Here is a 22,411-nt window from a genome sequence, read left to right as displayed (position 1 = left end):
ATGTATTGCATCAGCACCGTATCATAACTTGTATTCCAATGGAAAACAAATCAGTTGGCCAATAATAATAATATAGATGTACAGAGTACATACTGTGTTCTAGGCAGAGCTCTAAGCATTTTACAAGCATTATTTCTGTCCTCATTTGAGGGTAGGTACCATTACTGTCACCATTTTACAGATGAGGAAACGGAGTCTCAGGGAGGATAAATACTTGCCCAAGGCTACAATTCTAGTAAAGGGTGGAGTTTGAATTTGGATCCCTAGCAGTTCAATCCCAGAATCTGCTCGAGAAGCCACCCTGCTATACCAAAGACACACGTTTTTAAGTCCTTAAATGCTTCTTGCTGCTGTTCTGGTGAAAATGCAGCTGTGGGCTTAATGAGAAATTAATTATCCTTTGCATCCTTACCTTTGACACCCACATCAAATCCCTGAGACCTTGAAGAATTTGCTGATTCCTTCTTTGTTTACTAGTGAAAGCTCCCAGTCACATGGGGTTGCCTCAGTTTAAGAGACTGGAGGCCCTGGAAGGGGAGTACATTTTGCTCAAGGGGGATTCATTCCACAGGACCTACCTCAGCACCACAGTGCTTCACACTGGTGCTTCTCAAATAATTGACCCACTACAGGCATCAGCAACAATGCATGACACAGCACTTCACAGTGTCCTGAGCACTTTCCATACACCCTGCATCGTGGACTCACTTCCCTCCTACACCCCGGGGATGACTGTCGTTTCCACTTTACACGTGGTGAAAAATGAGGCTCAGAAACACTAAGTTGCTATATGGTTTATCTAAGACAATTCAGCTCATCAGTGGATGGCTGAAATTCAAAACCTAGATCCTGACATCAAATTCCATGATGCTTTTGCTACGCATTAAGTGGATCCCTTGTATGCTTTGTCCTTTGCCTGTCTGCACACACCCACACACAACTAGCTTCTTTTTCTGGACCAATGGAATAGGAATCAGAACAAAAAAAGAGGCTAGAATTGAAACTAAGCTCTTGTTCTAAGAACTATGAATGAATCAATGAATGAGCACATGGATAAATGACATAGACAATCAAGAAGTGCTCCCGGAGAGCTAACTCTGTGCCTGTCACCTGGCTAAGCACTGTAAATACCAGAGTGACCAAAGGCACAGCCCTAGACTTCTAGAAGCTTCTAGTCTGTTGGGCTATGCGTCCCAATGGTAAGGGATCTGTTAAAGGAAGCTCACTTTGTCAGAGCCCCATTGGAGCAGCAAACGTGTGCAGATGGGAAGAAGAAAGGCAGACCCTGTTTTAGCATAAACAGAGGAGACCAGTACATCACATCCGGGCAAACTTCCAGATAGACAGTGTTCTGAAAGCATTAAAAAGAACTGTGCAGCCCCACCAGACCAGGAGAGCAATGCCCGCTCGGACTTCTGGGGGGTGAGCAAAACTGTGACAGTCCCACTGTACGCCTGCTTCCCCAGTGTCCTATCCAGTTAGTGCCCCTTTCACTCTTGAAAGAGTCCTGGTTTAGACAATAAATTACAAGGTCAGCCCAGCCTTCCAGGAAATTTATGACTTTCTCCAACAGCCCTGGGCAGGAAAACAATTTGACCTCCCAAGGTCATCGAGTTGCCTTATTTCTGCTCCCTCTTACAGAATTCCTTCTCAGAGCCACCCCACAGTTGCCACAGGTTCTAGGGGGACAGCCCTCACATCTGTGTCTGTGTTCCTCTCCTGTGTTAGTATTGCAGCTAAAACGATTCACCATCAGACCTCAAAATGCACAAGCTTTAGACACATGCACATCTGTCTTATGTCCTGACTCTGATAGCTTCCTCCTGTTGTGATCTTAGGTATGTCACTCTACTGCTCTGAGCCTCAGTTTCTGCACCTGTAAGAGGGGGTGAGAACACCCAGCTCATCTAATGGGATGGTTGCAAGGATTTGGTGAAGGAGTGTAAGTGAGACTCCTAGTACAGTGCCAGCATAGAGGGCACGCCTACCCCCAGCAGGCTTTCCAGAACTTGTGAGCTTTCAGATACCAAGGGCTTGGAGGATATGAACATTTCAGGAACCTCAGGATATTACCAGGCCTCAAGCCCCTGCACTTCCAAGCTGAATCTGCTTCTTCTTTACAAACAATGGAAAACGTTGGTACAACCACTTCAGAAAACTGGCAGTATCTCCTAGAGTTGAACATACATACACATTCCATGTGATCCAGCCATTCCACTCACAGGAACACACCAACAGAAAAGCAGTCATATCTCCACCCAAGAACAAAGGCACAAGCATTCATAGCAAGCCCCAACCCTGGAAACCACCCAAAGGCTCACCAACAGAAGAGTGGAAAAATCAGGTGTGTAGAGTCACATAATGGAATATACAACGAGAATGAGCGATTGACACACTATGCAGAGCAAAAGACGACACACACAAACAAGTCCTCACTGTGTGATTCCATTTACATCAAGAACAGGCAAAATGAATCTATGGTGTTAGAAGTCAGAATTACTGAAAAGGAATAACCAGAAGAGGGTAGAAGGGACTTCTCCAGGCAGGGGAGGTGGGGGCTTTGGAAAGTTGTGTTTCTTGATTTGTGGATGCTGGTTACACAGGTGTGCCTGGTGTGTGAAAACCTATTGAGCCATATTTATAAATGCTGTATTTTGCTGAATCATGTCAAACTTCAATAAATAGTTAAAATGGAATAAAAACTTTAAATGGAAGACTTTTTGGTAGAGAGTTGAGCAGACTAAGTGGGCAGTATACATTTAACAAAAGGCAGCGGGATATTTTCCTCGATAAATGTGTTTTGGGTCCCAGCTCAGTGCCAAGTGCTGTGCAGGATGCTGGGCCAACAGAGCTAACGAGACTTGGTCCTTATTCTCCACCATCATCATCTCATCTCCACCATCATCATCTCCATCATCATCAGCACTAACACTTCCTAGTGCTTACTATATGACAGCCATGGTTTCAAGTATTATTTTTTCTTTTTAACAAATCATGCATTAACTTTATCTTCCTAACAGCCCATTTTACAGATAAGGAAATTAAGACATAGAGAGATGAAGTAACTCATGCAAAGCCACACAGCTGGCATGAAGTGGAGCCAGAATCGGAAGCCAGGGCCTGTGCTCTGATCCACAGCTTTATATTCAGAAATCTGGTCTGTTTATCAGCTGTCAGTCCCAGCTTCCACGGAGGCAGGCACAGACATCAATAACTTCATCTGCTCAGGGCAGGAGTGATGGTAAATTATCAACTGAGTCTCAGAAAGGCAGAGGCAATTCCTAACTCTGTCTCCAGGAGGCTGCCAGCCCAATGTCACATGATCAGGAACAGACTGATAAATATATTGATAGAGACAAAAAAAAAAAAAAAAGAAAGAAAAGAAAAGAAATGAGTTAAAATGGCTTGGTCTTTCTACTGCTTAAAGTCCACAGAAACTCTGAATTTGCTTCAAAGGAACTTCAAAGCTGCCTCTGGCACTGTGGAATACTGACATTCTCCCCACTGACTTGGAATCACTCCCTTCCCTCGCTGCCTGATCAGGGAACTTGAGGCTGGGGGCTGTGGTGTCTGGGAGGGAGTGTTGACACTGACTCCCAGGAATGTGATCAGATGTTAGCTGCAAGGCTGGGTCCCCAAGTCTGGCACATCAAGAATCTGTCATGCAGGCAAGCTTTGCTTTGGCACTTGGGCAAGCAATCAGTGTACATAACCCGGAAGGTGGAATGTTCAATACACAGTGCCAAAGACCTCCTTTGCTTGGGACAAATCGGTAAGAAACAAACACCCCTGTAAGGACGAATCAGATCTGGCAGAGACGCAGGCAAGCATGATATGAATGCAGGCAGGGAGGTGGCTCCCAGTGGGCTAGCAGGGACCCCCGAGACCACTCCGTTTAGATAGCAGAAGCACCTAAAAGATACGAGAGGAAATCCCAAAGGTCAGCTTGTCCAGGCCCTGCCTCCAGGCAGGATGGCCGCAAAGCCATCAGGTCATGCTTCCAACCAGATACACCCACACCTCCCAGCCTAGCACTGGGGTCCGGATGGGGAGGGGAGCCGGGGAGAATGCAAATTTGGCAATGAAAACATTTGCTCAGCCTTCCCAGTTATGACACAGCTCTATTTGTAGAGAAATCAGTTGGGTCTCACCTAGAACACACCCAAAATAGAGCACAAGAAAAAAAAAACATAATTTTTCATATTCGGACATAGCCACCAACAATTATCTGGAAATATGGATCTCCTCCAAAACAATTTCATGTAAAATAAGTAAAACTTCTGGAGCAGCTAGAGGGTTATTAGGAAGGGTTCTTGAAATCAACCACCCATGGGAGGGAGGTTCAGGCAGGAAGCAGGCTCGGGGCATCACTGTACTTCTCCAAGTACAGCTGTCATGCAGCCTCAGTGAAGACCTCAGCCGGCCCCACAGGGAGTCCCTGAAACTGGGATGCCCTTTACAATGTCCCCACTTTGTGAAAGAGGGGCCCTACTGGTCACTGGATGCCGGTGACCCAGAAGGAGAGACTGCAGGTGGGACAACTCTCTTCATCTGAGGCAATGCCAAAGAGGGCTGCCCACTGCCAGCACTGCCTGTCTTTGGAAGTCAGTCCTGCAGGGGGTCTGGCGATCTAAGCGTAGGGTCCATACGCCTGATCATTATGTCACACTGCCTGATCTGCTCCATCAGGACTCTTCTCCAATTCAATGCATCAGTCTTTGATGTTTCCTGCTGCTTTTCCTGCATATTCAGTGACGGAAAAGACCCAAGGAAGGAAGACTGAATCTGATGAGACCCGGGCGGGGGTGGGGGCAGCCAGGGGGCCTGATGCTCAAGAGCACAAGGACCACACACAACATGTAGTCATACCCAGGATGGTCACAGGCTAGGTACATCAATCACTCAGCTTCCCTGGGTGATGGAGACTTCGTATGTCAGACTCAGGGACCCAAACAGGTGATCATCCAAGATGAAACCACACTGAATAGCTAAAAAAAGGAACTGTGCTACAAGAATGCCATGATCTTAGATATATAGAGCTGTGTGTGTCTAGGCTATAAAGAAATCAGAAAAAATAGTTACATCCATCGTACGGGCCGACCTTGATAAATGGTCCAAAGGAAGAAAAGTATGCTGCAGAGTAATATACAGATTCCATTTCAGTGAAAAACACTCGCACAACAAGAGCCTGCTCCACCTGTATACACACCTGCAGTATTTGCATGAACAAAGGAAAAGACAGGGAAGGATTAATTCTAGGCTATAAACATTAATTCCTGGGATGTGGAGGATGGGAGGAGATGTTACTCATTTTCCACTTATCTTTTTGTATTTCTGCATGATATTGATTCACTTGTTTACACAAGGGAGAATTACTTTCATAATATGGAAAAATCAAATAAAGAATACATTTAAAAAATTATCAGCATTGCCACGTTCATAGCAGGGACCTATATAAAAATAGTATTTCATGCCCTCGTTTCCCTCCCCTCTTAGGAATCAGCTCCTAATTGTCCCTCTGGGGTTGCTCAGAAGGCACAGTTAATTTAAGGCAGGGATTCTTCTGTGCCTTCTCCTCAAATCATTAGAAAATAATTTTAATATTATTTCATACACAATATATATTTGCCATCAACATAAATCTGCCACTGAAGTCTATAAAAATTATGCAACACATTCTGCAGTTGAACAATAATGCTGTGAATTATCTGCTGTTTGCTATTATCCATGACCACGCTTCTGTGTTACCGTGCTCATGAAAGCTGACCATCCCAAGCCAATTCGCAATTATCTTGGCACACAGACACAAAAAGCCAGAGAAGCCAAAGCCCAACTCTTCACCACAGCTGCTGACGAGAAGTCAAAGAGTTGGTTTTAAGTTTCTTCCATCTTGCCCTGTCCCTGGCTACCCCTTATGAGAGGTGTTCCAGAGGGCAGGAGCCACCACTGAGCAGAGGGATGAGGCCACAAAGGATCCACACAGTCTACAAACTGGATCACTCTCCTCTATCTGGTTGGCCAAAGGGATTGGCTTCTGTAATCCCATCAGCCCCTGGGCAAGTCCTACACATTCTTCTAGAGTTAACTCAGCTACCGTTGAGTTAAATCAAGGGTCTGATTAACACTGTTTAGCTACCAACAGGTGTGGGTTCTATAATACAATTTGGCTTTTTAGGAGCTCCAAACATGGAGAAGGCAAAACAGAGTCTCGGTCCTTCCATGACTGTAATGCAATACATTCAATGTTATGTCAGAGGTACATGCTATAAGACTGTGGGGGGTAAGGAAGAAGGAGTGACCAGGGGAGCCTTACAAAGGGAGTTTGGGAGAGAAGGGGCCATGGGAGCAAGCCTGGCAGGACAAGTGGACCAGGGAGATGAGGACTGGGGCAGAGCCTTTCAGGTAGAAAGAGCTACAAACAAGGGCGCAGAAGTGGACATGCTTGCAACTCGGCTCAGTACTCGGTGCAGTAAAACCTGAGTTAACCCTTGAGGAAAGATGGGGCTTGCTGGTGGACACAGCGGTCAGCCAGCACAGGAGCACCCCACTCACACATCACAGTCTGACCTGTGTTGTCTTAAAAGGATGCTGTTTACCTCAGAAACCTCACATCAGTCTCTCTTCCTCCCACCAGCTTACCAACTGATTTTTTCCTACCACATCTCTTATTCTGTTCGTGATACTGGATTTAGGTTTTGGCTTTAGTTTTCCTTCAAGCTGGTTAATTGCCAGTAACTACAACCACCACCCTCAAAGCAATAGCTAAGGCTTGTTAAGTGCTTTCCCTAGGCCAGGGGCTGACAACCTCTGCAACCATCCTTTGAGGGAGGTATTACTTATTATCAATGCCATTTTTCAGATGAGAGAACTTAGGCTCAGAGAGGTGCAATAATCCGGGAGGTCTTACGGCAGGTGGGCGGGGAGCCAAAAGCAGGATTCAAGCGCAGCTTTGTCTGAATCTAGAACCCATACTCTTGACCACCATGCTGTGACGACCCTCCCTAAGCTATCCTTACTCCGCTCACTCTGAGAAACAGGGCAGGAGGCAACAAACTTCTTCCGTGAGAGGGCCAGACAGCAAATATTTTCAGTTCTGCGAACCACACAGCCTCTATTACAACACTCAACTCCACCCTTTGCTCGCACGATGTCGGCTACAGACAACACGGAAACAAATGGCACGGCTGGGTTGCAGTAAAACTGTACTTACACAACAAGGTGACAGACTGGGCTTGGCTGCTCGAGGTTTGGCTCCTAATCTATAGCAGTTCGTTTGCTCAGCCAGCGTTGACTGAGTGTCTCCCCTGTGCCTGGCGCGTTCTGGATTCTGGGTAGCGGGGAAACCACGCAAGTCTCCACCCCCTCCCCCGTGGAGCTTAAACCCTAGCAAAGATTCGGCTGTTTGTTTCACCTGTGCCTGATACCCTGCCTCCTCATCTTGCTCCTCTTCACGCTGCCCTTAGGTACGTGGCTCTCAGTTTAAACTTCAGATCACCTGGGGGCCTTGTCGAACGATCAATCCCTGGGCGCCACTCCTCAGAGATTCTAATTTACCCGGCCTGGGGTGGGCCCAGGTTCTGATCATTTTACAAGCTTCCCAGGTGATGGGTTGCGACACAGGGCTTGGGTAGCTGTTTGTCTCCTGCCTCCTGTTTCTTCCACTTACTGTGTGAAATAGGGGAACTCTTCTAAGCCCTCAATTTGAGTTGTCAAATGTGGATAATCCTAATCACCCAGGATTGTTATGAAGATGAAATGAGACCACATGCTTTTCAAACTGGAGGCTGTCGTACAAATATCGGGTGCCACTGTCATCCTGCCATTATGATTCGGTTTTAATGGTAGGTCCTGCCTCTTTGATTTCCTGCCTTGATTTTGATTCTGATGCTTGGGACCAAGACAGTTTTCGGGATTTCTCAAACAAGCTCTGTGGGTAGCGCCTAATAGCCCGTGGCCCTTCCTTTATCCCAGTAGAGAATCGCATGGGGCTGCCGTTTGTTTGGCCCAGGGAGCACTGTTCTGTGCCTGCTTTTGTATTGAAGGTCTCCATCTCACAGCTGACCTTTGAGCGCCATTGTGAAGCCTTGAATAAGCAGCTTATGGACAAATGCAAACCCAAACCCATGTACTTTCACGAGCTTAGAACTAGCAAGGGAAAGGTATCACCATTCTGCTGAGTGCTGATCGGGCCCTTCCCGTGTATTATTTCATCTTCAGAACCACCCTGGGACATGAGAATAGCTCTTGTCCTCACTTGACAGATGAAGAAGACTCAAAGAGGGCGGACAGCTTGTGACCTGATGGGTCCAGAACTCCAATCTGGGTCTTCTTGATTCTGAAGCTCTCTGCACAGTACCCTGGGGCAGCCTACAAATAACTCAGCTCCTCTTCAGCCAGGATTCAATGAGCTACCAAACTGCCTAAAGTTTCTTTTTCCCAGGTTTTTTTTTTTCCTTTTCTTTTCTTTGTTTGGAGGGGGAGACCCAGAAAGAACCCCACCACACCTGCTCATACCCATAGTCTGAGAAGCCTCGCACGTCACTAGCACGTTGATCCACAGGGCCAAAGAAAAGGCATTTCATCCCTTACAGCATTTTGATGGTACAGTTTTCTAACCTCATAATGAAACAAACAAACAAACAAAGCAAACCAACAACAAAAAAAAAAAACTGTGAGCGAGCTGGAGAAATAGATACTGCCAGGAGTGAGGAATTCACTGACCCCCAATCTGGGCCGTCTCAAGAGAAGCTGGCCACTGGCTGAGCCTCTTAAAAGCTGAAAAGTCATCCCAGGCCATGGTTAAAGAGAGAGCTTGAACAAAACAGAAACAAATGTGACCTTCAAAGTCTTAAATGTCAACTTGAAGGATAACTTAGAAGCTCTGAGATGGGCCAAGAGAACCTGCAGCTGCTTTCTCCACATCATATGTTCCTTCCGTCCTTTGGACCTGCCAAGCCCCCAGACAGTGTGTCCATCAGCAAGGGGCAGCCTCCCCAGCCCATACCCACTAAGATGTTTACAGATGGCTAAAGTTCCATTTTTTTACAACTTGCCAGATTCTCCCCTCTCCCTTTGACCTGAGCACCCTTGAGGAGCAGTGACAGCCTCTGACCTCAGGCTTGTCCTTCAAGACTCCGCTGTTCCTTGAGCTTCCTGTCCCTCCCCAACCCTCTCACCTCCCCACCCCCCACCACGCACGTACAGCCGGCTCTGCTGCCCTTCTCCCTCCTGAGAACTCAAACACAGGAGGGGTTTCCAGGCAAGATATCCAGGATGCCTGGTGTCTCCTCCCAGCTCTCAGGATAACAGACCGGCCATGCTCCTGGATAATCCTCACCGGCCACTGTTTCTAGAGGGAGGAAGTAAGGGTGACCTGAGCCCTAGAAACTCCACCCCTCGGCCTTCAAAAACAGAAAACATGTATCCAGATTTGGGGAAGGGTCCTTTCCAAACCACATGGGCTCCTGCTGGCTGAAAAACTGGAAAACAAAATTATGAGATCCCCTTTGTTAAGGGTCTACAGCATTCCTAGCTCTGTACTCTTCCCTTGGCATAAATATTATTTTCGTGACAGCCTGGTGAGGTAAAGTTTAACCTCATTTGATAAGTGAGGAAGCTGAAGCTTGGAAGAAATCAGTAATGTTTCCCAGGTTACTAACTCTCCCCTGGGCAGAGGGCTCTGCTGTCTGCTCTCTGGCCATTGTGCCAGGCTGCATATGAGGTCCAGAGCTGAAGGACACAGGATCCCTGAACACAGAGACTCTGGTTGTGGAGATGTAGAGGGTCATCTGCTGTCAATGCCAAGGACACCCTCCAAGAAGTTCTTCCTGCGTTTGCCCTTTGGACCTTCAGGAGAGCTAAGGTGCACCCTCTGTAAGTATTCTGATCTCAGAGCTGACCTAAGAGCTGGCCAGAAGCTTAGGCTGACAGAAGGGGCAATGAGAAGGCTTCCACGTCAGCCCAAGTGTCAGGGGCCTGGGAATCCATCTGTCCGGGGTCCAAAGTAGGTGAAATGTCCCCCAGAGCAAACTCAGAAGGGTCAGGATTCAACTGACCCTCCAAGAGGGCGATGAAAGAGTGCTAAGCCCAATTCCCACCCTCGGTTCTCCCAGAGGAGTTCTGGGCTGGGGCAAGAGGCTACCCTAGACCCCCAGATGGGTCCACACTGTCCCTGGGTATTCAGCCTTCTGCTTGTAAATGGTGAGAGTGAGCGGGATAGTTTAAACCGTTACTTCCATTGGCTCCACTGTAACAAAGCCAGCCTCTGCCTCACTGATGATCTTTGCACCCTCCCAACCACCTACACTTGGCCCTGCCCAATTCTTTACTTCTGGATCTAGGCTCTTCAGTAATGGGGAGAATTTAACCTGTTTTGCATCCAGAAACTCTGGGGGCAGGAAGTTGGGGAAGAAGACTGGGGAGAGGACATGTTTCCACAGAAAGCAATAGTCTTCCAACCTTCCCCTCACTCACCCAAACTAAAAACCTCTACCAGACTTCCTGTTGGTCCCGCCTCACAGCCTCCCCTCTTCCTGAACTCCTGACTCTCTTCTCAGTTCTAACACCCAGGAGAAGTTTCCCTCCTCTTTTTGTCCTGATGGGGGCATGAGTATTCCCTCAGCATCTCAGGATCCAGAGGAAAAGCCCTGGAAACTCGGCTAGAAGTCATGAGCCGGAGTGTGCAACTACCACTGAGCAAGACAATAATAGGGCAGTTGTTTATTTAAAAAGGAGAGAAATGGGGGTCAACGCAGCTCCCAGAGCAATTGAGAAATGGCCCGTTTATGCTTCCATGCCTGAGGCCACGACCATCCCCACATGGTCACTAAGGCACAAATAGGCGCCGACATGTGCTTCTCACGGGTACCCAGCTACCCCCGTTTCCGCGCACTTTTGTTTTCACGGGCCTTTAGCTCAGTTTCCTTCTTCTTCATCACATTCAAGTCAAAGACACAGTACTGAAGTTAAAGGAGTCTATAGCTGACACTGCTGTCTGCTCGGTCTTTTATAGCTCTTCCCCAGGGGTCAATTTGTATGATTTCTAAAATCTTTCCCAAATCTTGAACTTCCTGTGGGTCCGGTTTTAGATCCAGATTTCCTCCCGGTCCCTTGATTTTATTCTCTCATTTTTTTTCTAGGACACAGGGAGAGTCCAGTAATCTTCCTCCCACCCAAACATTGTAGGTTGGTTCAGTTGCAAAACACAAACCCAGAGACCCGGCTAGGACGAAGCTGAAAGGGCTCTCTTTGTGGTCACTGGTTTGTTGAACTAAGCTATTGACATCCAGTGCGTGCATTGGGCAATCCAGGGCTGGTGGGTCCAAACAGTCCCGCACCCCCTTTCCTCCCACTCTCAGTAGAGCACAATTCCCCCTCTACATCCTAGGGAAAATCCATTCCTTCTTTCAGCCAACTTTTCAGAGAAATCCAAGAAACTGACACCAAACTCGGAAGGAAGGGCAACACAAAACTTGAAACTATTTAAAGATGGGAAGTTGCTCTCTTTTCCCTTGTACATTTCCAGGAAAATCACCAGGGACTCTTTCCTGGAGAAGTGTGATTTTTTTCCTTCCCAGGAACTTTGAAAATCCACCACAGGACTGTGGAAAAGTGGCCAAGGCAGAGAGAGAAGAGTTAAATCAAGCCCAGACCTCAACAATCTGTGTTCAATTTTGATAAAAATCTCTCCCCCTCTCCCCCACCTCCCCCCTTCCTCCACCCCACAGCTCAGACATGTCTCTTTATGTTACAAGCTTGCATCTTGTTTGGGGTACTGCAGCGCTCCCAGAAAACCCTGCATGGCCGCCAATGTGGGCACATGTGGCAGACACGTCCATCCCATTCTCTGGCAGGGCTGGACACCGAGCTTCAGTGTCCTGCCCACTACCTCTTCCTCCTCCCTGACCCCTTTACAATTACCTGCCTCCAGACCAGATCCTTCCTTCCTGGTTAAGTCAAAGCCCCATTGCCTGGCGCTGTCCGAACCACAGCAGGCAGATGGGCAGCAGCCGCAGGTGCTAAGATTCCCCAGTCAGGACCCCTTTCCTGGGATGCTCCTTCCCTCTCCCAAGGTCCCAATGCCTCTGAGAGCAAGAACCTCCCTGCTCCCTCTGCCCTGCCTGCTGGCCAGAGGCCAGGTTTGCCAGTGGGAGCTGAGGGCTAGTAAAGAGTTAAATCACCCGAAGGAAGGCACAGCCTGAACCAGGAAAAGCCACCACCAAAAAGTTGTCAGTTTGGGGGGCAACCGGCTATGTTTGTCCACTTGTGACAACAAGGAATCAGATTTCAAAGCCACAAACAAACATTAAAAAAAAAAAAGTTTTCCAAAGACATTTCCTGTGTCCAGATGTGCCCATCCAGACAGACACAGACACACACGCAAATCACACCCATCGGCACAGACACGCACGCAGGGCCTGCGAGCCCCACTCAAGGATCCTGCGCGGCTCCAGCAAGCACTTTGGAGAAACAAAACAGGCAGCCCGCGGAGCCGCTGCCTTTTCAATCCCCTTTCAGCGTTGGAAAGAAAGTAGAGGGGGAGAGAAGTGGGGAAGTACCCCCGAAAGCCTCCTGCGGTCCTCCCGCCCCCCGATGCGAAGCAAGGACGAGAGGGGGCAGCCGCACTTACTCCGGGGACCCCATGGCGCGTCCTCCGCTCCCGCAGCCCCGCGCCCGGCTGCGCGCCCGCCACCCGCTGCGCCCCGCTTCGCGCTGTGCTTGCTCTATTCCGACCAAATCTCGCCGCTTCCCCTGGGCCGGCCTCGCGCCCTCCCGCCCCGCTCTGACGTCAGGCGTCTTGGAGCGGGATATTTATGGCAAGGATACTCTGAATTTTCCCTAGGTAGAGTTCTGATTGCAGTTCCTTGGGATTTGTAATTTTCACACTCTCAGACAGAAAGCAGGGGAGGGAGGCAGGGAGAGCGCAGCCGGCAGGGCGAGGCAGACAATGAGGGTAGCTGTTTCCAACTCTGGCAAGGAGCCTTCTCTGGGCTCCCTCTGTTTTGGAAACATGTAAGGGTCAGGGAGGCAGAAGCGGTGACCTAGGCGGTGGGTTTCTCCTGGCTCCTTCCCTGGCCTGAGCCGGCTGGGAGGTCAGGTGCTGGGGGCAGGGGAGAGCTCTCTTCACAGACCAGGTCCCTGCCCGGACACTAAAGTCCCAGGAAGGTGCTAGGGCAAAAAAGGAGATAAATCAGGCTGAACAGAACAGCTACTTAGAAGCCCTGGTCCACACCCTAACAACTTTTCCATTTCTTCTCTGGGAGTGGGTGCATTTAAAACAAACAAACAAAAGTTTATTTTTATTAAATTAGGTTCCACACTCCCTGCCTCTGTATAGCTTTTCCAACTTAGTACCAGTCAATTCATCTTACTTCATTGCTTATATACAGAGTTTGAGCCATTTACAATAGCTCTCATTCATACTTTTAAACATTGCTTTTAATTTTTTTTTTCTTTAAATGTGATTGTGACCTACCTCCTGTTCTGGACTGGAAGTTGCCTTAGTCAAAAACAACTGTCTCCTCCACGATTGGCACCATGCTCAGGGTGAGTCTAGGTTTTCTCTGTCTCCCCGACACTCTCAAGAGTGAGCAAGCAGACAGTGCCCACACTGGGTGATGACCTACGCAGAGTTTTCTGGGTGTTCAGTCCTGGATTCCTGTGGTCATCTGTTTCTCCACCTAGCTGAAGGAGTTGAGGGAAATGGATTGGTTTAAGGACCATCCTTCCAGAGTAGAGAAAAGGAGAGCATAATGTTTTATCCTATATGGTTCCCAAGGACTGGAGAATGAACTGAAAAATGATATGCATGAGATGCAAATCGCTTGTAGAGTTGGACAATGTAAGCGTGCAGGTATTCAAGTCCCGATTAAGGAGAAGGAACACAGACAACCACAAGCCATCACTAAGACAACACAACTCCATGAGCTTTCCGTTAGCCCAGATGGGGTAAAGGTGGTGGTGTGTCTTAACCACAGTTACAGTGCAGCAGGGACTCAAGGACTTGGAATGTATTTACCCCTTTGGCAGCAGCTGGTTAGGGCTGATTGCCTGAGGAGCCAAGTCTTGGGGCTAGGCCTCTTGGTTGGAGACAGCCAAGATGTTTTGGTCCAAGCCACAGAAGGCTCAGAGCCCTGCAGTTTGGTCACTGTCAAGTTGTCCTCCTGAGCATCATAACCCCTGCCACATCCCTCCAGCCCCTTCCTCACATCAAGTTTCCATTGGCAGGCTGAGCTCTGATCTGTAGTAGACACTGCACATTGGCTTCCAAAAGCTACTGATAAACCCCTTCTCCCTTGCCTTCCTCAACTAAAGAAAACTAAAATCTATAATATTCACCATTCCAGACTCCCTTGTAGCTAGAGATAGCTATGAAACCTAGTTCCGGCCAGTGAAGTTGGCATGCAGAAGGCAGGGTCATCTTCCACAAAAACTCATTAAGAAAAAGCCAGATTCACATACAGATGGCCAACAGGCACATGAAAAGATGCTCAACATTGCTAATTGTTAGAGACATACAAATCAAAAGTACAGTAAGGAATCACCTTGTACCAGTCAGAACAGCCATCATCAAAAAATTGACAAATAATAAATGCTGGAGATGGTGTGGAAAAAAGGGATCCCTCCTACACTGCTGGTGGGAATGTAATTTGGTGCAGCCACTATGGAGGACAGTATGGAGTTTCCTTAAAAAACTAGAGTTACCATATGATCCAGCAATCCCACTCCTGGGCATATATCCAGAGAAAACTTATTTGAAAAGATACATGCACCCCAATGTTCATAGCAGCACTATTTACAACAGTCAAGACATGAAAACAACCTAAATATCCATCAACAGATGAGTGGATAAAGAAGATGTGGTATTTATATATATAATATATGTAAATAATGGAATATTACTCAGTTATAAAAAAAGAATGAAATAATGCCATTTGTAGCAACATGGATGGACCTAGCGGTTATCATACTAAGTGAACTAAGTCAGACACTGAGAGACAAATATCATGACATCACTTATATGTGACATCTAAAAAAAAAGATACAAATGAACTTATTTACAAAACAGAAACAGACTCACACACATAGAAAACAAATTTACAGTTATCAAAAAGGAACGGTGTAGGGGAGGGATAAATTAGGAGTTTGGGATTAGCACATACTAACTACTATATACAAAATAGATAAACAACAAAATCCTATGGTATAGCACAGGGAATTATATTCAATATCTTATAATAAACTGTAATGGAAAAGAATCTGAAAAAGAATATGTATGTGTGTGTATATATATATAACTGAATCACTATGCATTACATCAGAAACTATCACAATATTGTAAATCACCTATACTTGTATTTAAAAAATTTAAAAATTCAAAAAAAAGAAAAAGCCAGATTCAGATGGCATGCCCCTTAAACCCTTTGACATTTCCTCTTCCTCCTTGCCCCATTTCTTCTCTCTTGGAACACAGATATGATGCCTGGAGGTACAGCAGCCATATTGCAACCTAGAAAAACAAATGCCACTCAAGAATGCTGGCGCAGGAAGATCAAAGAGCTGAGGCCCTAGGTGACATCCCTAAGTGGCTATACTTTGTTCTGACTTCTTGTCAGGTGAGAAAAACTCCTGTGTGTTCAAGCTACTATAGCTGAGCCTTGTGTTTTATAGCTAAATATAATCTTACCTGATACACTCCCATCAATCTACCAAAATACAATATTGGGACAGTTCCTGAGCATTAGCTTACAAGTATGACAATTCTTTTTAACCTCATACCAACATCATTCTTTATAGTTTTCAAAGCCTAGTTACATATATCTCCTCTGAACCTCACAATCTGGGTACATATCACTATAACCTCCATTTTTTATATAAGAAAAGAAGCCAGATTTGATAAATATCCTGCCCAAGATCACACAGTCAACCAATAAGGGACCCTTAGACCCTAAGCTAGTTCTTCTGACTCTAATTCTGTGTATTTTCTGCAACAACTTTAATAACACAATAACAGACTCCAATGAAGAATCCCTATTCTTGCAAAGTCATCATGAATTCTATTTAATTCAACGAAGATGAAGGAGATTGAAAGTAAGTTCTGGAACTGGAAAGTGCCACAGTGCACTTGGGAGTTAAGTCCAGTCCATTGTCTCCCTGAATCCCCCTCACCTTCCAGCTAGCTGCTGACATCCTGCCCTGAATCCCTGAAGTTGTGCTTTCTCAGGTCACATGACCTTTTAGTTGACTCCAGTCTTGTCAGTCTTCGTTGTCACATCCTTCAAAATGTGTAGACCACCCCTTTCTTGAAGCACTCCCCTCTCTCAGGAATGTCTTCCCAGCACTACAACTCCCCTTGTGCAGTTTCTCTTCCTGGTCCTTCTTCCACCTGGATGTCGATGTTCCCCAGGGATCTGTTGGTAACCTTCCTTCTCCTGTGCATCACCGACTCTCCTCTTGTGATGTCATCCTTTCTTGTGACTTCCAGGCTCCATGACTATCAGGGAAAGTCAACTATTGTCTCTACACCCTAATCTATATTCCAAATACCATTTTCCCTCAACTTTAATCCTGCTTTTCCAACTACTTATCTTTATTGCCTAACTTTGGACAAAATCAATGGTATCTACAGAAAATTGTTACTATAAAAAAAAAGATGCAGGAAAGTGACTAAAGCACAAGAGAGTTTTGTGACCGACTCACTTCTAGTATCAGGAGCTTTGGTGCGACCATCCCCCCTTGGAATCACAACACAGGCTGATCTACTTGACCACAGTCATATGGAAATGCAGTAGAATTAATGGAAGTTAGCAGGAGCAGACCAAATAGAAATGAAGAGCCAGACTTAATGAGAAATAGAATATCCTCGTTAGCTCCTTTTAGCATTAACTCCTTTTAGAATATTCTTGTTAAGTTATTCTAGGCAAAATCAGAGGAAGAAAGGGATTAAAGATCAGGTGAGACAGGGCCGGAGACTTAGAGGTGGTGGGTGGGGAGGATGAGAAGGACAGGGTCAGGGGGAGTGAGGCTGTGCACCAGAATGTTCCAGGTCTGGGAGAGAGGAGGTTCTATCCCTCCCCAGGTGAACTTACTCTGGTTCTGTTGGGAAGAGGAGCAGGTGAAGCTTGTAAAATATGTGGTTCTAAGTGCTAAGGGGCTGTTTTTGAGGCTGGGTGTGCCCTGAAGTGTCCATAAAATGGGAGGGTCCCTTCCAAGTTCGTCTGGTTCACCCTCTACCCCAACATTATCACACACAGAGCCCTAAGGTAGAGGCGGGTGGTGCTCTATTCTCAAGACCACAGGAGGTGGGGGTGGCTCCATCTTTCTTCACCTGACTGTCAGCTGCACATTCCAGGAATGTTCCCTGAACACACAGTGAGGCTCTGTGCAGGACACTGCTCCTCTGGAAAATTCCACCTGCTCATTGAGGGTTCCTCAAATAGTTCATCAAGCTTGTCTTGGCTTCCAAAGCCAACCGTGTACTTCCAAGGCCCAGCCAACTCATGGGAAAAGTGGAAAAAAGCTTCCCAAAGGTCCTTCTTTGCCCACTGCCCAGGGCCAGAGCTCCTGGTCTATATCGCATGGACCTCGGGAGCACTCAGCAAAGACCTTGTGAAGGGTAAGTGAGAATCCCATAAGTACGCCACCCAATCAGTGTGATGATGACCAGATCCCCCTCTTTTCCCTAATTTACTGAGAACTCAGGTGTTAAAAGTCAGAGACCCTCGTTAAATCCCCAGCCTGGCCTCTCGCTGCTGTGTGATCTCAGCACAGCAGGAAACTTTCTGAAACTTAGTGTTTGTGATGGTTAATTTCATGTGTCAACTTGGCTGGGCCATGGTGCCCAGATATTTGGTCAAACATCGTTCTGGATGTTTCCATGAGGGTGTTTTTTTGGATGAGGGGGAAATTCTATAATGTGGGTGGGCCACATTCAGCCAGTTAAAGGCTGTAATAGAACATTGACCTCCAGGATTCTGCCAGCAACATCCTTCAGAGTTGAACTGCAACTCTTCCCTGGATCTGCAGCCAACCAGCCTCCCCCATCAGACTTTGGGTTCATCAAACCTACACAATTACAGGAGCCAGTTCCTTAAAAATCTATCTATCTATCTATCTATCTATCTATCTATCCATCCATCCATCCATCCATCTATCTACACACACGTGTACATGTGCATGCTCACATCCTGTTGGTTCTGTTTGTCTGGAGAACCTTGATTAATACAGTTTCTCATCAATAACATGGGATGAAGAATGTTGTATCCCAAAGGACTGTTGACAAGGTTAAATCAGGCAAAATGGATTGAAAGTTGCTACTTCCATGAGTTCTTCTGAGACTGGGGAGGAACACACAGAATTGTGAGGTCTCTCTCATCCCACCTCTGAGGCTGTCCGAATCTGCCTGCTGACCCCCAGGCTCTGCTCAGGGAAGTGCCAAACTCTGTATCAAGTATGTTGACAATGTCTAGAGGGCAGAAGCAGCTTGTTCTAAACCCCGTGTGGCACAGACACGTCACATGTCAGGTATTTTGATCATGGGCCCGATCCTGCTTCTCTCACTTATATAATAAGGGATGTCATCTCCAGTGATTAGAACAGGCCTCCTGGACTTCTATTAGCTGACAGTAACTTCTAAGGATACAACTAAAGAAAGTTCAGAGGGATCACAGTTCCTTCCGGGAAAGGACCTCTCAATAGGACGTGACCTTCTTGAAGATGTTTTAGGTCATCGCTGTGGTGTGGGGTAGTAGCAAGGTCTCAGAATGTGCATCAGAAAAGCCTGGTTTCTAACCCCAGCTCTGGCTCTTAGAGTAAGAGTATCATTTAGCTTCTCTCAAAAAACTATGGATAAATAGGAGGATCAAGCCCCTGGTGCCAGAGTGGGGACTGAATTACAGACTGTACTGACACATGGCCATTATTATTACATGCCTCTTCCTCTCTTTGCCCTTTGCCTTCTCCACTCCTTCCCGCCCCCTACAGCTCCTCTGTTAGTTAATACCAAGAATATACTTAACATTAATGCACAATTCACCAGGTTCCTGGCATCTAGCTCTCCACAAACATCTTTGCCGGGAGTTAGAGAAACCTCCCCTGGCTCAGATATGACCACACCAAACAGGCAGCGATTGGAGACTCGCCTCCATCAAGGCCATCGCCTTCTGAGGCGCGGGACTGCATTTTTGAGAAGCCTTCTCAGGTTGTTTGCAGCAGCTTTGAGAGTCGACTCTGCTGCCCCGCCTACGTCAAAACCCTAAGTGTTTAACCACAACACACACAATCCTGGGACATCGTGGCGGCAGCCCCCCATCCCCGGGGTGAGGCAGGCCACGAGTGTGTCTAATCCAGTATGTTCTCCCACTCCACTCTCGACCCTGGCAGAGCCCAGTGAGGCACCGCACCTGGCCAGATGTGGGATGGGATCTTGCGCAGTGTGCAGAGTGCTTGAGTGCGTGAGGAAGTGGGTGGAATTCCTTCCTAACCACCCCAACGTGTGATCTGAGCCCAGGGTCCCAGGCCAGGGAAGGCCATGCCCACTAGCTGTCACAGCTGCTTGTGTTATTTCTAGGGCCAGAGTCCTTGTAGTCAGGGCTGCGTACACGCTCCCATCATAGTCCCATTTTCAGTGGCTCAAAACCCTTGAAAAAAATAATGCTCGGGGTTAAGTGCTCCAGCTTCAAGGTGAAACTGTATTTTGAAATGCTTGAGAGAAAGAAATCTTCCCAACTGATCTATAGCGGGACTGAAGTTGCATAAACACATGCGCGCGCGCGCACACACACACACACACACACACACACACAGTCATTTTTCTCCCTTGAAAAATAATTTGAGACTGCTTACAATCTTCAGGTCCGGGTGACTTTGGGCTGGCATAGATGTGTGGATGTGTGTATGCAACTGAGCAGGGATTTTTGGAAGATTAAGGGACGTCAGGAGAAGCATGACATGTTTCATCATTCAGTGGTTTTGTCTCTTAAAGGAAAATATCTTTAAAATGGTAAAGTGATGATGTTAGGAATCTGTTCTTAATTACCGCTCAGTAACTTGGCAATCTGTTTTATCCCATTCATTTCTTTTGGAAAGTTCTCAGCGACTCATCTCTTCAGCTGTGTGTACACAATCACACACACACAGAAATAAAGAAAGAGAAAACCCACCCTGGTTGCAGTTGGAAAGAGCAGGAACATTTGCACACCTCATGAATCCCCCTGCAGATATTCATAAGAACAGGTTTTCAGACACTGGGGAGTTTCATAAACATCCAATAGGCTTGTTTGATTCAAGCGTATATGTGGTTTGGGACTCTAGTGTAGGGATATTTTCTTACTTTCTTTAAAAGAAAGCAGCAGAAACAGAAGCAGCTGCAAAGAAATCCTTCTCTAACACTACTCATTCACTCATCCTGCTAAGTCTCAGGCACCGTGGTAAGCCCTGGTGATGCAAAGGTTCATTAGATGGGGTTTCTGTCAGTAAGAATTCAACCCAGTGGAGGGACCATGCAAGAAAGCTTGACTACATCCAGGTTAAAAAAATAAATAAAAGCACATGAAACTTTCAGAATCACTGAGGTTAGGAAGAGGAAAACAGTATGTTGCCTGCCTTTGGATGTTGAAGAAAGTACCGTCCCTTTCCACTGGTACCTTCCAGGCCAGTGTTTCCAAAATGCATTCTATAGAATGCTAATATCTTTACGTGGCTTGCCAAAAAGGCAGAGGGAGTATTCCTCGTGGTCAAATAAGTTTGATAAAAACTGTAAGTCTGCCACCTCCATACACACACCTGGGAACGTCGCAGTGCACATTAGCATACTGAAAGTTCTGAGACAGCCCCCAGTAGAAGAGATCTGCCTCACTTTGCTCAGCACTGTACTCCCCAAAGTTGTTTCCTCACAGGACCCATTTTCCACATAACATCTATGAACATCCGTAACTTTCAGAACATTGTTTAGTCTGAAGGGGACCAGAAGAAGGCTCTAAAAATAAACACAAGTGTAATGCGATGCTGAATTGGAATTTTTAATGAGGCAGCAAGATACAATCAATAAGAAATTCTACAATCATGCTTCAGCACGAGAAGCAGATTTTCAAAAGGCAATATTGAGTAACTGGTTACATGTCTCCAAGAACTCCTTCCTGTAAAAAAAAATTGAAAGTGTGGAAATTGAGGAAAGAATGTAATGAAGAAGATTTCTCTGAGATGCCTGCACTAGAATTCCTTCTCTTTACCCCTACTGTGAGAACAGTTTAAGGGGGATGACTCAAGGACCTCACTAAATGCTTCCTGAAGTAGGGAATTGTGGACAGTGTCAGACTCCAGCCTGGAAATCTATAAGGCAAGAGACAGATGGTAAACTGATTTGGTGGGGGATCAAAGGAGAGTAGTTGCTTTATTGGGAAGGCTGGCACTCTCTGCACTTGCTAGGACAAGGATTAATACATGTTTCCTGACAACCATATGTGGGCCACATGGGAGAGAAAGTGAGCCAGGAGATATTTTTTGATCTTACCAAAGAGGACTACCTGGAAGAATTGTGGGACCACAATACCAAGAGTTGGTACAAAGTGGGCCACAGGAAAACCAACTAAATGGGAGAAAATCAGCTGAAGGAAGAGAATGCACAGGCCGTAACATGATAGTTGCAGTTAGAAGGACCCAATGGAACAGTCTCTGAAAAACCTACCAAAGGACTCGTAGGGAAAAGAGTCATATATATTCAAAGCCATTTTACAACCATGCCAGTCAAGTAAAAACTTCCCTGTGGAAGTGGGGGGGGGGGGGCTTTCAACTGTGGCTGAGTAAGGAGATTAGCAAACCTTATCCCCCCAAAGCAATTATAAATCTGGATTAAATTGACAAAAACTATCATTTCAGCACTATGGAAATCAATCAAAGGCATATTAACAATCTGAGAAGAGTTTATACTTTACCAACTGATGGATTTGGGTTAAGAATGTTGGGAATCTTTGGTGTTCTGGCTTGAGGGTTTGTGAAATCATTGACTGATCACTACACTAGGAAGATACAAGGGTTATCTTTAGGAAGGCAAGTTTCCAAATGAAAGTAAGAATATCAAAACAAAACTGAGCTGAGACATCTACCTACATACTGCAGGTTTCACAGATTTAGCCAAGGCAAGTTACAGAACAAACAAATGAAACAGTAACAACCTTCAGAATCCAAAGTTGCTACAAAAGATTATCTAAAATGTCCAGTTTTCAACAAAAATATTTCAAGACACACAATGAAACAGTCGAGTGTAACCGTATGTGCAGGAAAAAAAAAGTCAACAGAAACTGCATGAGTGTCCTCACATGCTGGGTTAGCAAGCAAAGACTTAAAAGCAGCTACTATAAATATGTTTTAAAAACTGAAGAAAGCAATGTTTAAAGAATCAAAGAAGGGAGTGACA

The 22,411-nt window shown here is 46.3% G+C and overlaps 1 protein-coding gene and 1 long non-coding RNA gene across 2 annotated transcripts in view; one reads left to right on the top strand and one right to left on the bottom strand.

Annotated features, from left to right (window-relative positions):
- Positions 1-22,411, bottom strand: part of DAAM2 (dishevelled associated activator of morphogenesis 2) — a 128,327-nt gene that overhangs the window by 92,273 nt on the left and 13,643 nt on the right.
- LOC116658270 overlaps positions 9,200-22,411 on the top strand; it is a 34,551-nt gene continuing 21,339 nt past the window's right edge. Inside the window, exons 1-3 of the long non-coding RNA XR_004313572.1 lie at positions 9,200-9,873; positions 13,495-13,545; positions 15,473-15,614. This is a non-coding gene — a long non-coding RNA (uncharacterized LOC116658270). The remainder of the gene's footprint in view (positions 9,874-13,494; positions 13,546-15,472; positions 15,615-22,411) is intronic.

Source organism: Camelus ferus, chromosome 20 (genome assembly GCF_009834535.1).
Source record: "Camelus ferus isolate YT-003-E chromosome 20, BCGSAC_Cfer_1.0, whole genome shotgun sequence".
In the NCBI taxonomy this organism is placed as follows: domain Eukaryota; kingdom Metazoa; phylum Chordata; class Mammalia; order Artiodactyla; family Camelidae; genus Camelus; species Camelus ferus.
Note: the sequence above shows the minus strand (reverse complement) of the source record. Positions and strands in the feature narration are given on the sequence as shown.